The sequence below is a fragment of the Cynocephalus volans genome, chromosome 1 (assembly GCF_027409185.1).
Source record: "Cynocephalus volans isolate mCynVol1 chromosome 1, mCynVol1.pri, whole genome shotgun sequence".
Taxonomy (NCBI): domain Eukaryota; kingdom Metazoa; phylum Chordata; class Mammalia; order Dermoptera; family Cynocephalidae; genus Cynocephalus; species Cynocephalus volans.
In genome coordinates this window covers 298956016-298971463 of record NC_084460.1, presented here as the reverse complement: position 1 = coordinate 298971463, position 15448 = coordinate 298956016, and positions in this window count along the sequence as shown.

Here is a 15448-nt window from a genome sequence, read left to right as displayed (position 1 = left end):
TTCTACACTGTCTTTTCTTAAAAGATACATTCAGCAAGGTTCTCAGATATCAGATTAATATACAAAAAGCAACAGCATTTCTACGCACTAGGAAAGCACATTACAAACTGTAATAAAGTTAAATACTGCTCTCATTCATGAGAACATGGGTTAAAACGCTTCTAGGAATAATAAAAGCTGTTTGGAAGGATGTAAAATATGCCCTAAATAAGTGGAGAGAGAGAAAATAACAAGACAGGGAGAAAGGTAATATTTATGGACGGGGAAACTCAAACTCTCCCCCAGATTAGCATGTAAATTTAATGTTAGGCCAATAAAACTCTTCACAGGGTTTTTGATGAATGTGACAAGGGGATTCTAAAATTTGTGTGAAAGAGTAAATGGCCCCAAATGCTAAACTATTTTAAAAAAGAATGAGTAGGAAGAACTCACACAATCAAATTTTGAGACCTATTATTAAGCTTTAACATTTGAAACAGTGAGTTACAGAGTCAGGGAAATATAAATATGCCAGTGGGACAGAAACTAGAGCCAAGAAAGATACCCACATATATGTGGTCACACTTGAGTTATGACCGTGTTGGTATTTGCAGATCAGTGAGGGAAGGAACAGAAAATTTAGAAAACGGAGCAGATACAATTAGACTAAAGACTTAAATGTGAAAAACATAACTTGAAAACTTTTAGAAGAGACTAAAGAAAATATCATTACAATTTTAGGGTAAAGGAGCATTTCTTAAAGAAAATACACACACACACTCACATGGAAAAAGAAAGATAAACTTGACTACTAGGAATTGAAAACTCTGTGCAACAAAGAAACACCAAAGTTAAAACATGTTACTGATTAGTAGAAGCTGTCTGCAACATACCTAATATGACAGAAGATTAATACTTGGATTCTATAAAGAAATCCTTGAAAATAACTACATAGGTAGGTAGGCAGATAGATGGACGGACAGACAGACAGACAGATAAATAGACTGAAAGATAAATATCCTAATAGAAAAATGGAAAAAAACAAAAAAAACCAAAAAAACCAAAACCCAAAAAACATGAGTTGTCAGTTGATAGCAAAATACTTGTATACCCAAATGGCTAATAAACTCTTAAAAAGATTCTCAGCTTCACTAGTTGTTGGGGAAAATTCAAATTAACAACAATTAAAACCAAATGATGTGCTGATTCTGATCTTTTCAAATGGCCAAATTTTAAGGTAAGGCACTAAAAAAATATAATTATCAAACAAAACCAGTTTTGCCAAGATTTTCAGCTACTTCTCAAGCATCTTTAGACGCACAAATATTGTATTTGACCCTAGGAAACCCTCCAGGAAGCTGTTGAACAGGCAACCCTAGGTCCATCCCCGCTCCTATGTGTCACCCTCTCCCCCAAGCCCTCGTCCCTCACTGAGGCCCCAAGACCAGCCTATTTTCTCTTTCTTAAAGCTAAGCTTTTGTGGAAAATATCATGCCCTGCTGGGGGCAGGGACTAGCTATTCCATTCTGTTTCTAATTCTCCAGATAATGATTGATGACCTCCAGGTGGCACAGTCGCATGTGGACGGGGTCTCCAATGACATCACTCGAAGGAGTATTTCAGACCCTGGGACAATCCATGAGGCAGGGGACCTTTTGAGAAACGCTGCTTAAACCACGCGCCTACGCTGAGCCCCTCGCTGCGCCCCAGCCTGCTCTGTCTTCCTCTGGCAGCTGCCGTCCCTGTCCCGAGACACGTAGACGCCCCTGGCCTCCCATCCCAGCCCTCCACTGTTTATTTAAAAAGAACCTCCCGGGACATCCCGCCCACTCTTCCATTCTAAAGCCATCCCGTCGCAGAGTGAGAAAGCTTTTTCAGCTTTTTAGTTTAAATTTTCTTCTTTCCTGCTCTTCACTGCCAGATGCTCCTGTCCCTCTGGATGCATTATTCCTTTCTTCCAGATTCTAGTCTTTTGGGAGGTATCTTTTATTATTCAGACAAGCTAAGGAAGCTCCAAAGGGAAACAACATGAAACATTGTGGTTAAGTCGCTGGGTGGATGGTAGATTTGGCATTTCCAGATTCTCCTAATGATTACTCATGTGATGTTGGCTGAGTATTTGTCCTTGATTTGTTCCAAGTTTCTGTACTAAACTATATAGGACAGTTCTCAATTAAAAACGTGTGGTTACACAGCATGATTTCTCCCAGTTTCCATAGAACTGAAGGACGGGGCCACCGAGGAGTGTGGGAAGTGACAGTAAAGAGGGGTGTTTGATGACAGATCCCTACCAGGGCCTTCCTGGGGGTCCAAGTCCTCCAGCCTCAAATCTCTCTCTTCATCCAGCGGAGGACTCTGCTCAATCCTTATTTTGGTTATTTACAAAATAGTCTGATAGGAGAAAATATGTAAGGAAGGAACTAGCAATCACCCATAATTCAAGATAATCAAGGGAAAACACTTTAAGAATTCTGAGGCATTTTTTTCTATGCATTTCACAAGATCGTATCCCACGTGAACTTTTGTATATCACTGTTTCCGCACATCATCATACTATTATAACCTTTCCATGCCATTAAGTAGTCTACAGAAATGTGATTTTTTTCACATTATCTAGTATGGTAGTATTTTGACCACCCTTGATTATTAGAAATATAGTTATTCCCTATTTTTCAGCAGACCAAATAATGACACAAAGCATGTTCTCAAACATGTATTTTTTTTTCCCATCCTCACTCCTAGAGGTGGACTTACTAGGTCAGAGGTTATATGTGTGTTTATGTCTTTTGACAAATGCAGTCACCTTGCCTTGGAGAATGGGTGGGCTGGGGACCGTCCCAGCAGCTGTGTGTGAGAGGACAGCACCTCCCGGTTTCCCTTTTGCTCCTCAGGGCTGCCCACAGCCCCCATGTCACAGCCGTCAGCTCACTCTCTGGGCTCCCCTGCTGGATGCAGCCCAGGTGGCCCTGGGCAGGACCTCAGACCCAGGCTGCACTGCTGCTCCTCTGGTCCTCGCCAGCGCCGGGCCGGTGCCCCCTGATATCCTTCATGACCAGGCTGGCCCTTGCCCCGCCAGCACTGCAGCTCTTTATTTCTTCTCCTGACACGGAAACCTTGTCTCTCTGTCTCCCTCCAGCCCAGCAGTGATAGGAAATGTTGACAGGTTCCCACTGAAGTGGTTTGGAGGATCTTTGAGGACCTGCTGATAATCAGGGTTGAGCCCACACACCTGGACTCTCTCTGCTCTTCGAAGGCATTCTCTGGCCACTCCAAAGCCACTCCAGAGGAAGTCCGGGTGGCCAGGACTGGTCACTTGCATGAGCTTCCTGTTAAAGCCATCGGTGCCTCTCTCCCACATGCTTCCTGGGCGCGCAGCTCCTGTGCGTGCAGATGACCGTCCCCTCCCTCCTGGCCTCTCTCAGGCCCCTGGAGCTGTTCGAGGCCTCTGTCGCCTTCATAAACAGGTCTTAAAAACAACCTGGAAACATGGAATAAAGCATTATTAAATTTAGACTTTTCTCAAAACAACCAAAGCTTTAAGGAAAGGCATCCTAAGAGTACTCCAACCCCATTATCTAGCATTTCCTTTTTTTAAAAGAAAAGAAAAAAAAAAACAGCCTTCTTGGACTCTTTTCCACAAGCCCCAGGAGCCCCGGCCCCTGCTTCCTGCCCTCAGCTGCATAGTCCGCTCCAGGCCCTCGTCACTCTGTTCCTGCATCACAAAGTGTCTCCACTGCCTTTTCCTTTTTAAAAAAATTTCTGTGACCCACTTTATTTTTTTGTTTTATTTTATTTTATTCATTTTTATTGAAATATAGTTGATTGTACATATCTGTGGGGTACAACGCTGACTGTCAATATGCGATGCTCAAATCAGGACAATCAGTATATTCAACATTCCACAATGGAAGCGTTTTTCATGGCCCTTTGCCGATTCCTCCCTTACCTCCCCTCCCCCTCCCTCTTTCCCTGCTCTGGTAACTTCAGCTCTGTTCTTTCCTTTTGAAAGTTCAAAGTGTTATTGTGATTGTTGTATCTTTCTTTCTTTTTAAAATTTATTTGTTTAAAAATTGGCAAAGGAGCTGAATAGGCATTTCCCAAAGGAAGATATGGCCAATAGACACATGAAAAAATGCCCAGCATCACTCAGCATTGGGGACATGCAAATCAAAAACTGTATCAAAATGTCATCACACCCCAATTAGACAGGCTGTTATCAAAAATAGAGAGAATAACAAATGTTGGTCAGGATATGAGAAAAGGGAACCCGGCTATACTGTTGGTGGGACTATAGCTTAGTGCAGCCATTATAGAAAACAGTATGGAGGTTTTTCAACAACTACAGGTAGAACTGCCATATGATCCAGCAATCTCACTGCTGGGTGTACACCCAAAGGAATGAAAATCATCGTGTCAAAGGGACACCTGCACTCCCATGGCTATCGCAGCTCTATTTACAGTAGCCAAGAGTTGGAACCAACCTAAATGTCCATCAACAGATAGCTGGATAAGGAAAACATGCTGTATATACACAACAGAATACGACTCTGCCACAAAACAGAATGAATACTGCTATGTACAGCAACATGCATGAACTTAGAGAAAATTATCTTAAGTGAAATAAGCCAGGCACAGAAAGAGAAATGCCTTTTCCAAGTTTGCCTAGTTTCCACTGACTGGGCAGGTTCATGACTAAAGCCCAGTGATGTCCAGAGCGGCTACAGGAAGCCCTTCAGGGTGGCCCTGTAGGGGGATTGTAGAAAAATATAACTTTAATGTATGCAGTTTTGTAACAAATGCTTAAGTAAAGCAGCTTCTAAGGGGCCATACAAAGCTCAGGCCCGAGCACACTAAACATTCCAAGGAAAGGAATGACCCCCACCCGGTTCCAGGAATTGACTAGTTCCTTATCTAAAGGCCACCTGGCCAGACCCCGGGGAAGATAAACGATTGAGAAATGTGCTGTTCCTCATCGGGGTACCAGCCTGTTAAAGCCCACCTGTAAATCTAAAGGTCCCATAAAGCTATCAGGGTACCAGTCTGCTAAAGTCTACCCATAAATCTAAAGGCACCACAGATAACCAATAGCTCATCCTGTCACAAAGATCTGTTCAGAAAAACTGTATAAAAGATGCTTGTATTGTAAACTCAGGGTCGCTTCTGTCCAGGAGACTAAGTGACCCCAGCATGCTGGAATAAAGTTCCTCCTGCTTGATTGCATCGGTCTCTATCTCATGGTCTTTGTGAAGTGAGCCGTCCCGGTCTGTGGGATTTGTGCATGGTGCACGGGTCTTACAGTCCCACAGGAACATAATTGGTAATTTCCTCTGGAGTCATTCAAAGGGAGAACCCCAGAACCTGGTCCACTTTTTTGCTGGAGAACACTGGGTGAGGTTGGTCTGATTCATCCACGTTGAGGAAGTTTGAACCTCTGAGAGGACACTGTACCAGCACCAAATCCGAGGCTCTGTCAAGGCCCACTTGAGAAGGCAGAGCCCTTCCCAAGGTTAATTACAGTAATGCTGTAAACATTATTTATTTCCCCAATCTTCAGTTACAATTCTGTAATCTTTAATCAGACTTTCCAACAGTCTTGATGTCTGCATTTAGCTGTCATCTTTCCACCCATGTTTACTTATGTAGATGATGTTGCAAATGCTATTTGAATACAAAAGATACTGCATATATGCTATGACCTTTGGGGCTTTAATAAATGCTTAACAACCAGCTCTCCAGGAAAAATAAAAAACAAAAACAACTGATTTGTAGTGTTTGCCAGTTTCCATCATGTCACTATGTCTGTCATGGCCATTTTCACACTACCAACATGTATTGCTGAACAGAGTTGGGAAGAGACACACAATATCACACCCTCATTAAATATTTCACCATTTTGAATTAATACATTCTTAACAGGTAGTAGTAAACTGTAATGAAATAATTAAGAAGTGTTAAGTTTGGGGAATTTGTTGTCTGTGTTGATAATCAAATTGTAAACGTATGTGATTTAATTTTTAATTTTTAGTTTATGTTTGACAACTGTCTCCCAAAATTGCTGAGTTGTACCACTCAGCACTCGTGAGCCTGTCTGAGCTGGCTGCACACACCCTTGCCTCTGTCTGTAGTTAAGACACGCTGTCTGTCTGTCCTGCATGAGAGCAGTGCTGCCACCCAGGGAGCAGGCCGCGACTGCTGGGGCGCTGCTCTGCAGGAGGGCATTCTCCACGAGGGAGAGTAAATGCATGTGTACGACACCAAGCCCAGCAGGAAGGGACCTGTAAACAAGCAGAGCCGTGGTGTGGGCACATTCGTGCACACAAGGGTCAGCCATGGAGGGTGGGAGGAGGGAGGGAACGTCACAATTAAGCGGGATCCCGGACTCCGAAGCCCACAGTTCCAATGCTGGCCCTGCTGCTGGTAGCCGAGTGGTCACGAACAATTCACTTCTCCTTCCTCATCCTCATTTTCCTCTCCTATAAAGTGGGCACAGGTGGTTGTAGGACCCGACGCGACCGTGTGTGAGCTCAGGCTTGGAAGTGGCCTCTGAAGAAGGCAGCGTCCCCCCCTCCCTGAGAAGAGGGCACAGAGGCCCAGAGAAGCGAAGAAACCTGCTCAAGGTTGGAAAGCCCAGGCCGAGTGGGCACCAAGCTCCTCAGCTGCATTTAGGGGTGACGACCCCCATACCTGTGGCCATCATCACAGGAAGATGCTGGGACATGTGAGCACAGGGTCATTTCAGCTGGTGAGTGGCCAGGCCAGGGCCTCCCCGTGCTTTGTTCATTTGGGAAATGAATGCGAGAGGTACCCTCCTGCTGGGGCAGTGCTACAGGACCCTGTCACCGAGACTGCACTCAGCCAACCTTCGGTAGTGTTACCGGGGACAGGAAAACTGTCATCAGATAAGAGCACATGGAACCCTTGGAACAGTCTCAGCAACGTCCTTCCTGGGAGTAGAGAAGACTGAAGGACCCGAATGTCCAGGGAGAAACTGTTCCCTGGACAGAAATGTGCAAAACACCGGGCAGAGCTGAGCCTGTGACTCAGAGCGGTGGCCCGCGCTGCAGCTGGGGGCCCGCGGCTCGGCTCCTGAGTCACGCTCTCCGGGGCTAGCGGGGACATGGAAACCGCCTGGCCACCAGCGCCCGCCTGCACATTTGGGCGCTCTGTCCGCTGACCAGCGTGAGGGTCCCCACGCCCGCCCTTCTGCAGCTCCAGAGCCAGCTGTCACGCGGGGATGAGGCTGGCTTTGGGTGTTTCTCCAAGGGAACAAAACCAGCGAGGCAATCCTCTGTGCACGGCCAGGCCAGGGCGGCATTTTAGGTCTTTTCTTCTTCTTTTTTCCGTCCTCTTGGGCAGTTCTCTTCACACACAAGCCACAGAACACCACGTGGTCTTGATTATCGACCAAGTTCCCCTCAATGAGCCATTTTTTGGCCAGTGTGGTTAAGGACGGTTAGAATTCTTCCCTGACTATAAGGTTTGAATTCAATGAAAGGGGTAAGCAAGGGGCGTCATAGCACTGTCCCTGTCGTCACCAAGTGTCTTTCATCTTTGAAACATCTTTCTCTGGGACTTGCAGCTGGTTGCTAAAGTTTTTATCTTTCTGTCTGTGTAGATGTGTAAAGAACTTCCCTATTAAATTAAGCCCCAACCTGCACTAAAAAAAATTAAATAAATAACTAAGCAAGCAAGCCTGTAGCCTAAGGAAATGCTCAAACAACCTGAAGCCAAGTCAGAGGTCCTCTTCTTGTTAGCTCCTGGGGTCACATTCCCTGGGCTCCATTCTGATTTCCCCTGGCCGGCTGTGTGACCTCGGGGAACTTACTGGGTCCCCAAAGCCTCAGTTTCCCTCACTGTAAAATGGGGATGGAAATGATGCTTGCTGATGCTGCTGTAAAGGCTGAGCGAGACCGTCCTCGGAGAGCACTCAGACAGGAGCCATGTGACATACAGGCAGAGGGAGCCCGCAGCGGCACACTCACTGCTGCAGTGTCCTGGGCCTCTCCTGCCTGTGCAGGCTGTGGGACAGCTGTGTGCCCCCCAGCTCCCCCTTACAACAGCCACACAGTGAGTTTTACTTTTAAATTGCATTGCTAATCTCTGTGGGGAAATGCAAAGACTAAGCGGCAAGGTAACATGTGCAACTTGCATCACTTTAAGACATCTTCCTGCACTGTCCCTGTCCTCGTGTACAGCCTGAACTCTTTACAGCGTGGTTCCTGGCTGCTCTGTGGGCCTCTGTCTAGCCCTGAGCCATTCCACAGCAGGCAGGCCCCATCCCCCAGGAAGGCCTCTCTCCTCTTTGGCCTGTCACCTTGTCATGACCTTGAGCAGACAGTCCCTCTACCTGGGATCCTGGTGCCTGGGAGATGCTGTGATCTGAGCGGGGGTCCTTGTCTCTGAAAGGGCAGATGAGGACACTGTGGGCAGGTAGAGGTTGGAGTGGGGGGTAGGTCTGCAAGTCCCACCACTTGGGGCACCTGTGTGGGGGGCAGAACCCAGAAACACAGACAATTGTGTAGTCCGTAGGGGGAGGACATGCCAAAAAGCTGAGGAGGAGGTGGGATGTGGGGGGATGTGGGGGGATGTGGGGAGATGTGGGAGGTCAGGGAGCCAGGATGTAGGCTCAATGACCCTGGGGAAGACCCAGAGTTCTGAGGAGGGGGTGGTCCATGCTGCTGCACTGCAGAGAAGTTGCAGGAAGAAAATGGAATGAAGATGTGGAATTTACAGTTAGGAGGCCACTAGGAGACAGAGCTTCGGTCTGTGGAATTGCACGTGGAAAGTCACAGTCAATAAACAGTGCAAGCAGAGGGGCGGGTGTGCTTCTCTTTCTAGAAATTTGGCAGTGAGGGATGAAAGGAAAAAGGAAGTAACTGCATGCAAGGACGAGGGTTTTGTTTGTGTTGGGTGGCTGCGACTTGAGCATGTTGGGAGTGGGTGGGAATAACCAGGGGAGGAGGGGGCTCACTGATCCCGCGGGGCCCAGGTGCAATCCTTCACTTCAGAACTGTTCATAATCATGTGCGACTGCTCTGAGGACCCGAAGACGCCTCTTTGGCAGAGTTTACATTTCAGGAGGAGACTTGCCACTGGTAGGGAAAATGAAATCAGAGCGGTGTGGTCTTTTCATGAGAGGACCCTTCATTAGGAGACCTTGGCCCTTTAAGTTTTGAAGTTAATGTCCATAGCTAACTTAGCACCTTTTCTCAGCTGCCAAAATGGGCCACCCACAGCCACCTCCCTGTGTTACAAGGATGCCATCTGGTGGAAGGCAGAGGGAACAGCAAATACTTAAAACATTTTCTTACAGGACCTTTTTCATGCAAGGCAATTCCGTAACTCTGGAACACTCTGCTAAATATATGGCTTTACAATCAGGGAGTGCTGTATATCTCCGAAGAACTTTCATATTTATTTCATTTTATTTTCACAGCAACCCTGGGCAATAATATCATTATCCTTGTTTTATAGTCTAGTAACAAACAAGGGAGATGCATCAACGTGACCAACTTACCGAGGGTCACACAGTCCAGGCAGTCGCTTCACCCCACGCTCTCTTCTGTCTTCACTGTGCCACTCTAGGCAATGTTACCCACCAGATATTCTATAGTCTTGCTTTTCCAACTTTCTCCCAAATTTTAGCCTTAGGACCCTGTAGACACACGTGCTTGCACACGTAGGCGTGGATGAATGCTGCTGAGATAGGTTTCATGAAGCAGCCTTTACCTCCGGGGTGGTGCCTCTGATTATCCTATTACTCTATTCTGTTTCATTTTTTAAAATGCTATTTGTCATCCATTAAATTGTTCTCATGACCCTAAGGGGTCAAGACTCACCATTTGAAAGGCTGAATAACGCCCCCACTGGTGATGTCCATGTCCTAGTCCCCAGAATCTGTGAATGTTACCTTATGTGGCAAAAGGGAGTTTGCAGGTGTGATTAAGTTAAGGCTCTAGAGATGGAGAGACTACACTGGGTTACCTGAATGGAGCCAGCATGATCAAGAGGCCTCGCAGAGGGAGGCGGGAGGGTCGGTGTCGCAGGGGACATGTGGGGATGCAGCGGGCATTGGAGTGATGTACTTGGAGAGACAGAGTGGGGACAACAAGCCCAGGAATGTCGGTGGCCCCTAGAAACTGCAAACAGCAAAGAAAGGAATCCTCCCCGGAGCCCAGAAGAAGTCAGCCGGTGAAACTGATTTTGGACGTCTGGCCTCTAGAACAGCAAGAGATTAAATACATGTTGTTTTAAGCTATCAAGTTCATGGTAATTCATCACAGCGGCCCCAGGAAACTAATACACACTTCTAAGAATTACAATCGGAGGCTCCCACTGGCACCCCCTGGGGTGCATGTGTCCTGTAGACCTGGTCTGTTTGTTTGTTTCTGTTTGGGACCTTCATATTGTTTTCATGTATTCTTTGAATTATTTGTCACCTTTTGGAAACCATGATGTTTCACACGAAAATCAGAATTTTGGTTTGTCTTTGTCTATACAAGGCTCGTGCTTCCATGTACTAGCATCTGACTTTGGCTGACCAGAACCTTCCTCCAAACTTCCTTCTCTTCCAACACGTTTTAAGAAATTAATTTTAATTCTTGTCTGTATAGTATATGCTCATAATTTAAAGAGGCCAAGAAGTACTAAGAGACTTGAACAAAAACCAATTTCCCCATCTCTGACACCTTTTGAAACTGGCATTTCCTCTTGCATTCCTGAAGAACGTGCTCGCTCTGGCACATCCTGGGTGAGCAGCAGTAGACATTACTCTGCTATTGGGTGGCTGGGATGAGAGACAGCGGTTTCAGTCCCTGAACCCACCCCGACCCGACCCGCTTCACTTTCTCAAGTCTTCCCACTATGAGTGAGTCATAAGACTCGGACTTCAGAAAGTCCTTCCAGGATAGTTACCAAGCAGGGCACGGAGGCACACCAAGGTCGGGCAACTTGCCCAAGGTCACAGCATCCGTGGGAGGTGAGGAGGTCTCAGGCTCCAGAGCCAGGCAGCTGATTCACAAGGCCATACTGCATCTCACTGAAAAAAAAAAAAAGGGACGGACACGGAGAAGGCAGAGGGACACTGAGCAGAGGTTTAAGGCAACACAAAGAGGAAGAGCCAGAGAAGGGAACATTTTTCAGGAGAGGAGTTGTAGAAAGATGGGGTGGGCAGGCTGAACCGCGGGGAGTCTCAGGAGCCCTGGCCCTGAGGAAGAAGGTTCTTGGAAGAGGGCATCCTCTTGAAGCCCAGGAGCCCAGAGACCACTGGCCCAGAATATGAGCATCATCAATGGTCATGAAATAAATTGGGCAGGGCCTGAGAAGAGCCATACCCAGGGGAAAAAAGGAAAAAGCTACTGATCCCAGTCCCGGGGAGCCCTCACAGCTCTGGAGAACCCCTGGGCGTCCAGCCAAGTCTACCGTGCCCTTCCAGGAGAGGGGGCGCCCACCCACCACGGAGGGCGGCTTCCTTTCCTGGGGCCCCTGCTGCATCCTGGCCAGCCAGCTCTGAAGCCCAGGCAGCCCCCAGCACTGAGCCGGGCGCTCACACGGGCAGCCACTCTCCCTGGGAGCTGCTTTTGTGTGGTTCTGGTGCTTTGTGAGCAGATAGCAACTGTCACCAACTTGGTTATTACCTACCTGAGACTGAAGTGTGTTCTCGGAAGCTCACAGCCACAAGCTCTCTGGACATTCTTCTGCCTGTGATTTTAATTAAGGACACAGGAGTCACCGGCTACGTGTCCAAAATTGGAACTGGGGACACAAGAGGGAGGTAAATCCTATATATCCCAAGGGAGTCTAACTGTGCTACAAAAAAGTGAGTTTCAGTGGAAGAGAGGTGATTGTGGAAGGTGAAATGGTGAGGTGAGCACGGGGCTTATGCGCGGGTTGGCCAGTCAGTTCTGGGGGGTGCCATGTGCTGGCTCTGGCGGCCTCCTGCAATTTCCTTGACCTCTCTCAGCCTCAGTTTACTCATCTATAAAATGGGAGTAATGAGCACTGCCTGCCAGGTGGTTGTCAGAGTCGAATAAAATGCTGAGCTATACAAGGAGGGTTCTTTTGATTACACGCTAACTCAGGAAGCTGGGGGCATCTCCCTAGCATCCACGGGTGGAATCTAAGACTGCCGAGAGTCAGGTCTGGAGTTAGTTGTCCTCTGTCCAGCTGGCTTTTGGGCCATGTGGTCATGACCTCTTTTCCCTGCTAAGCATCTTCTCCATCCTCCTCTTTCTTCCAAATGGCTCTCGCCATTTGGTTTGCAAACTCTGGTTTGCAAGGGATCATACCTGGCCCGGACCAGCACAGCTCCTGTGCTCTGACCTCACCCCTCACACGTCCCTAACTCACATCCCAGAAAAGCACTGGCTGGCCAGCTCAGGCCTTGGAGAGGGGATTGATGGGGTTCAGGTCACTGGCCTGTCGCTGGACGGGCTGCCCTTGCTCCAGCATCCACCCTGTCTCCAGTCACTGGGGTGAGCCTGGTGGGTGTCTCCTGTCCTATCTGGAGGGGCTGTGGGCAGTGGCACTTCCCCGGGCAGCAGCAGTATGTGGGTTGGGTAGTGACCGCAGCCCTGGGACGAGGGTCAGTGGGAGCAGACGGTGTCCCTCCTCTTTCCCCCAGCCAGCCACAGGTCTCCCAAGATGGGAGAAGGGTTTCCTTTCCAATTCGCCTAACTTCACTGAGAAAGGCTTTCTATCTTCCCATTGTGTTTCCTGCCCCCAAACACGTTTCCTAGTTATATTTTCTGACGCTAAGGTTCCTATTAGCAGAGACCTCACCTGAGAAATACAGACCGCACAGTGGTGGTGGAGAAAATGTTTGCTCTGGAAACATGAACTGCTTGGGAAAGAATGCCAAATAAAACCAAGCAGAAACACCTTCCTGCAGAGACCTGCGGACACTGGCAGGCCCCTTCTCGAGCTAACAGGGGAAGGTGGGTGCTGCTTCCAAGTACTCGTTCCACCTCCAGCGTAAGTGGTAAGACACGTGCACACACGCGTGCATGCACTACACATGCACACGTCACCTGTAGGGGTGGCCCTGCCCCCAGCCCACTGCCACTGCAGGAGCCACGTGGTGGCTCACTCTGACTCCAATGAGCCCACCTGCCATCCTGGATGCCTCAAGTCTCACCCATGCCAGCCATGCATGCTCCCTCACAGGAGTTTCCACATTGGCTGGAGCAAACACCGGGAGCAAATCCATGCACTTCCCAATGCTCCCGTAGCACACTCGCTCTCTAAGAGCAAGGACAGCCCAGGTGCACAAAGCCTGCATTTACACTTGCAGAAGAGTGACTCTGGCCGCCTTCTTGCTCCTGAACTCTTGTGTTGTGTATGTGTTCATATGTGTGCACACGTGTGTTTGCTGTCAGATGCATCCACAAGTCATGTCAGTTATTAAGGAACATTCCTCCCATTTCTTTTGCCCAGTTGGAAGCTGGAGTCAGTGGTCCTGAGGATCAGGAGTAAGCTCAGATGCTCCCACTGGAGTCTCCCTGTGCAGTCCCTGGAGGCTCTTCTGCTCCACGAGTTGTGATGTCCGATGCCTGTCCTCAGAAGGGCTCAAGAACGATGGAGCCCCTTCCCAACTGAGTGCCAGTGAACTCAGTTATTCATGTCACTGCGCCATGCAACCGTTTCTGTTTTTTCTGGGAAGAAGGAAATAAGGTCAAATGCTAAGAATAAGGGGTTAAATGGGGTCAGAGGACTGAGGAGAGTGGAGGCCACAAATTTTGGGGACAGAGGCTCCCCCCAGACACTCTCTGGCTCCGCACTTCTGCTTCTGTCCTCCTTAAACGCCAGTTATCATGGGCAACTATGTCATGGATTTCTACAACTGGGTTTCTTTTCAGAGCAAGAATTTTGCAACATGATATAAATTTAACGAACTCTTGAGTTGTTCTTTGGTGTTCTGTTTTTCATAGTCCCACCCTAACCTGGCTCATTTTTTCATTTAATAAAAGAAAATTTCCAGACTGTCTTTATCAACCCAGGAGCTTAGCAAGAAAGGTCCATCTCTGTTCACACATGGGACAGACAAAACCAGTTTCTGACAGGTAGTAGTTTTTGCAAAAGATGGATGTGAAGCTTCTCTCTCAATTTCTAATAATAAGAACATTAATGTTGCAGATTATGTATTCTAAAGACACATGTTTCTATTCATAAATATTTATCACATTCCATATATTCCTCTTACAGTATGATTGAGGCCCCTCGCATGGCAGGTAGGGTCTAGTTTCCTCCACTCACATCTGGGCAGGAATGCGTGACTGCTCAGCCAGTGGAGTGTATGGCAGCAGCTGGTTGCTGTCTTGGGTCTCTCTCTGGGTGTTTAGGATGCTCACCTTTGCAACTGAGGCGCCGTGATGTGACGAAGCCCAGGCCACATGGAGAGGGATGAGGCTTTTGCCAACAGGCAGCACCAATTTACTAATTATGTGAATGAGCCACCGTGGAGGTGAGTGCTCCAGCCCTGCCAGCCTTTGGGTGACAGAAATCCTGGCTGACATCCCACAGCAACCTTAGGAGGAAGCTCAAGCCAGAACCACCCAGACATGCTGCTCTGGACTCTTGTTCCACAGAAAACCATGCTAGATAGTAAATAAGTTTTATTGCATCAGATAGCTAAAACAAATAACAATAGCAAATTCAATAAATGCAATTTGAACGTCCATCTCTGCCTGAGTTCTCAGTGTGTAGCACGAGTCTGGAAGCAACACTGCAGAGTGGCCCTCCTGAAATCACTGTGCTAAGGTCCTTTGTATGTATCACCACACAGAATCCTCACAAGAACCTTGTGCAGTAGGTCCTGAGATTAGACTTGAGTTAACAGATGAGGAAACTGAGGCCCAAGGGTCACACAGCTGGTGTGATTTCTGTCTCTGAGGTCACATCTGAGATGATCTTCAGGACTTCTAAGATACTCTTTCCCATTGCCTCAGTAGTCTTACCTGCAATCGGGCCCACCTCAGGTTATAGGGGAGACTGTCTTACGAGCTTCTGGCAGGCCTGTCAACTCCACACTTCTTCTGTCCACTAACTGTCCCACTGCAGTTCCTCCTCCAGAGACTGTGGCTCCGTCTTTGGGGCTGTTTGTGTCTGATCAAAGACCTGATGGACTGTGGAGAGAAAGGGCAGCTCCTGCTGGAAGCTGTCATGGGGGAGGAGGCATAAGGCTGTTCTCAGTGTCCCTGACAGTGATTTTCATCTTAGCTGATGAAAGACAGGCCTGCCAACGCACTCCTTGGCCTCCACCCACCCGTGTGCTGATCCCCATTGCATTTTCCAAAATTGTCCCACAGCCTCATGCTCTCAGGACCCTGGCTTTCTGATCTGAGACTCTTCAGGGACCCTGCGGGGATCCCCCACTCTCTCCCCGGGAGGGTTTGCAGCAGACGCAAAGGCCCTAGCTGGGGCGCCCCTCCTTCAGTCCAGTCATCTCCTCTGCACGTGGAAGTGCCTCCTG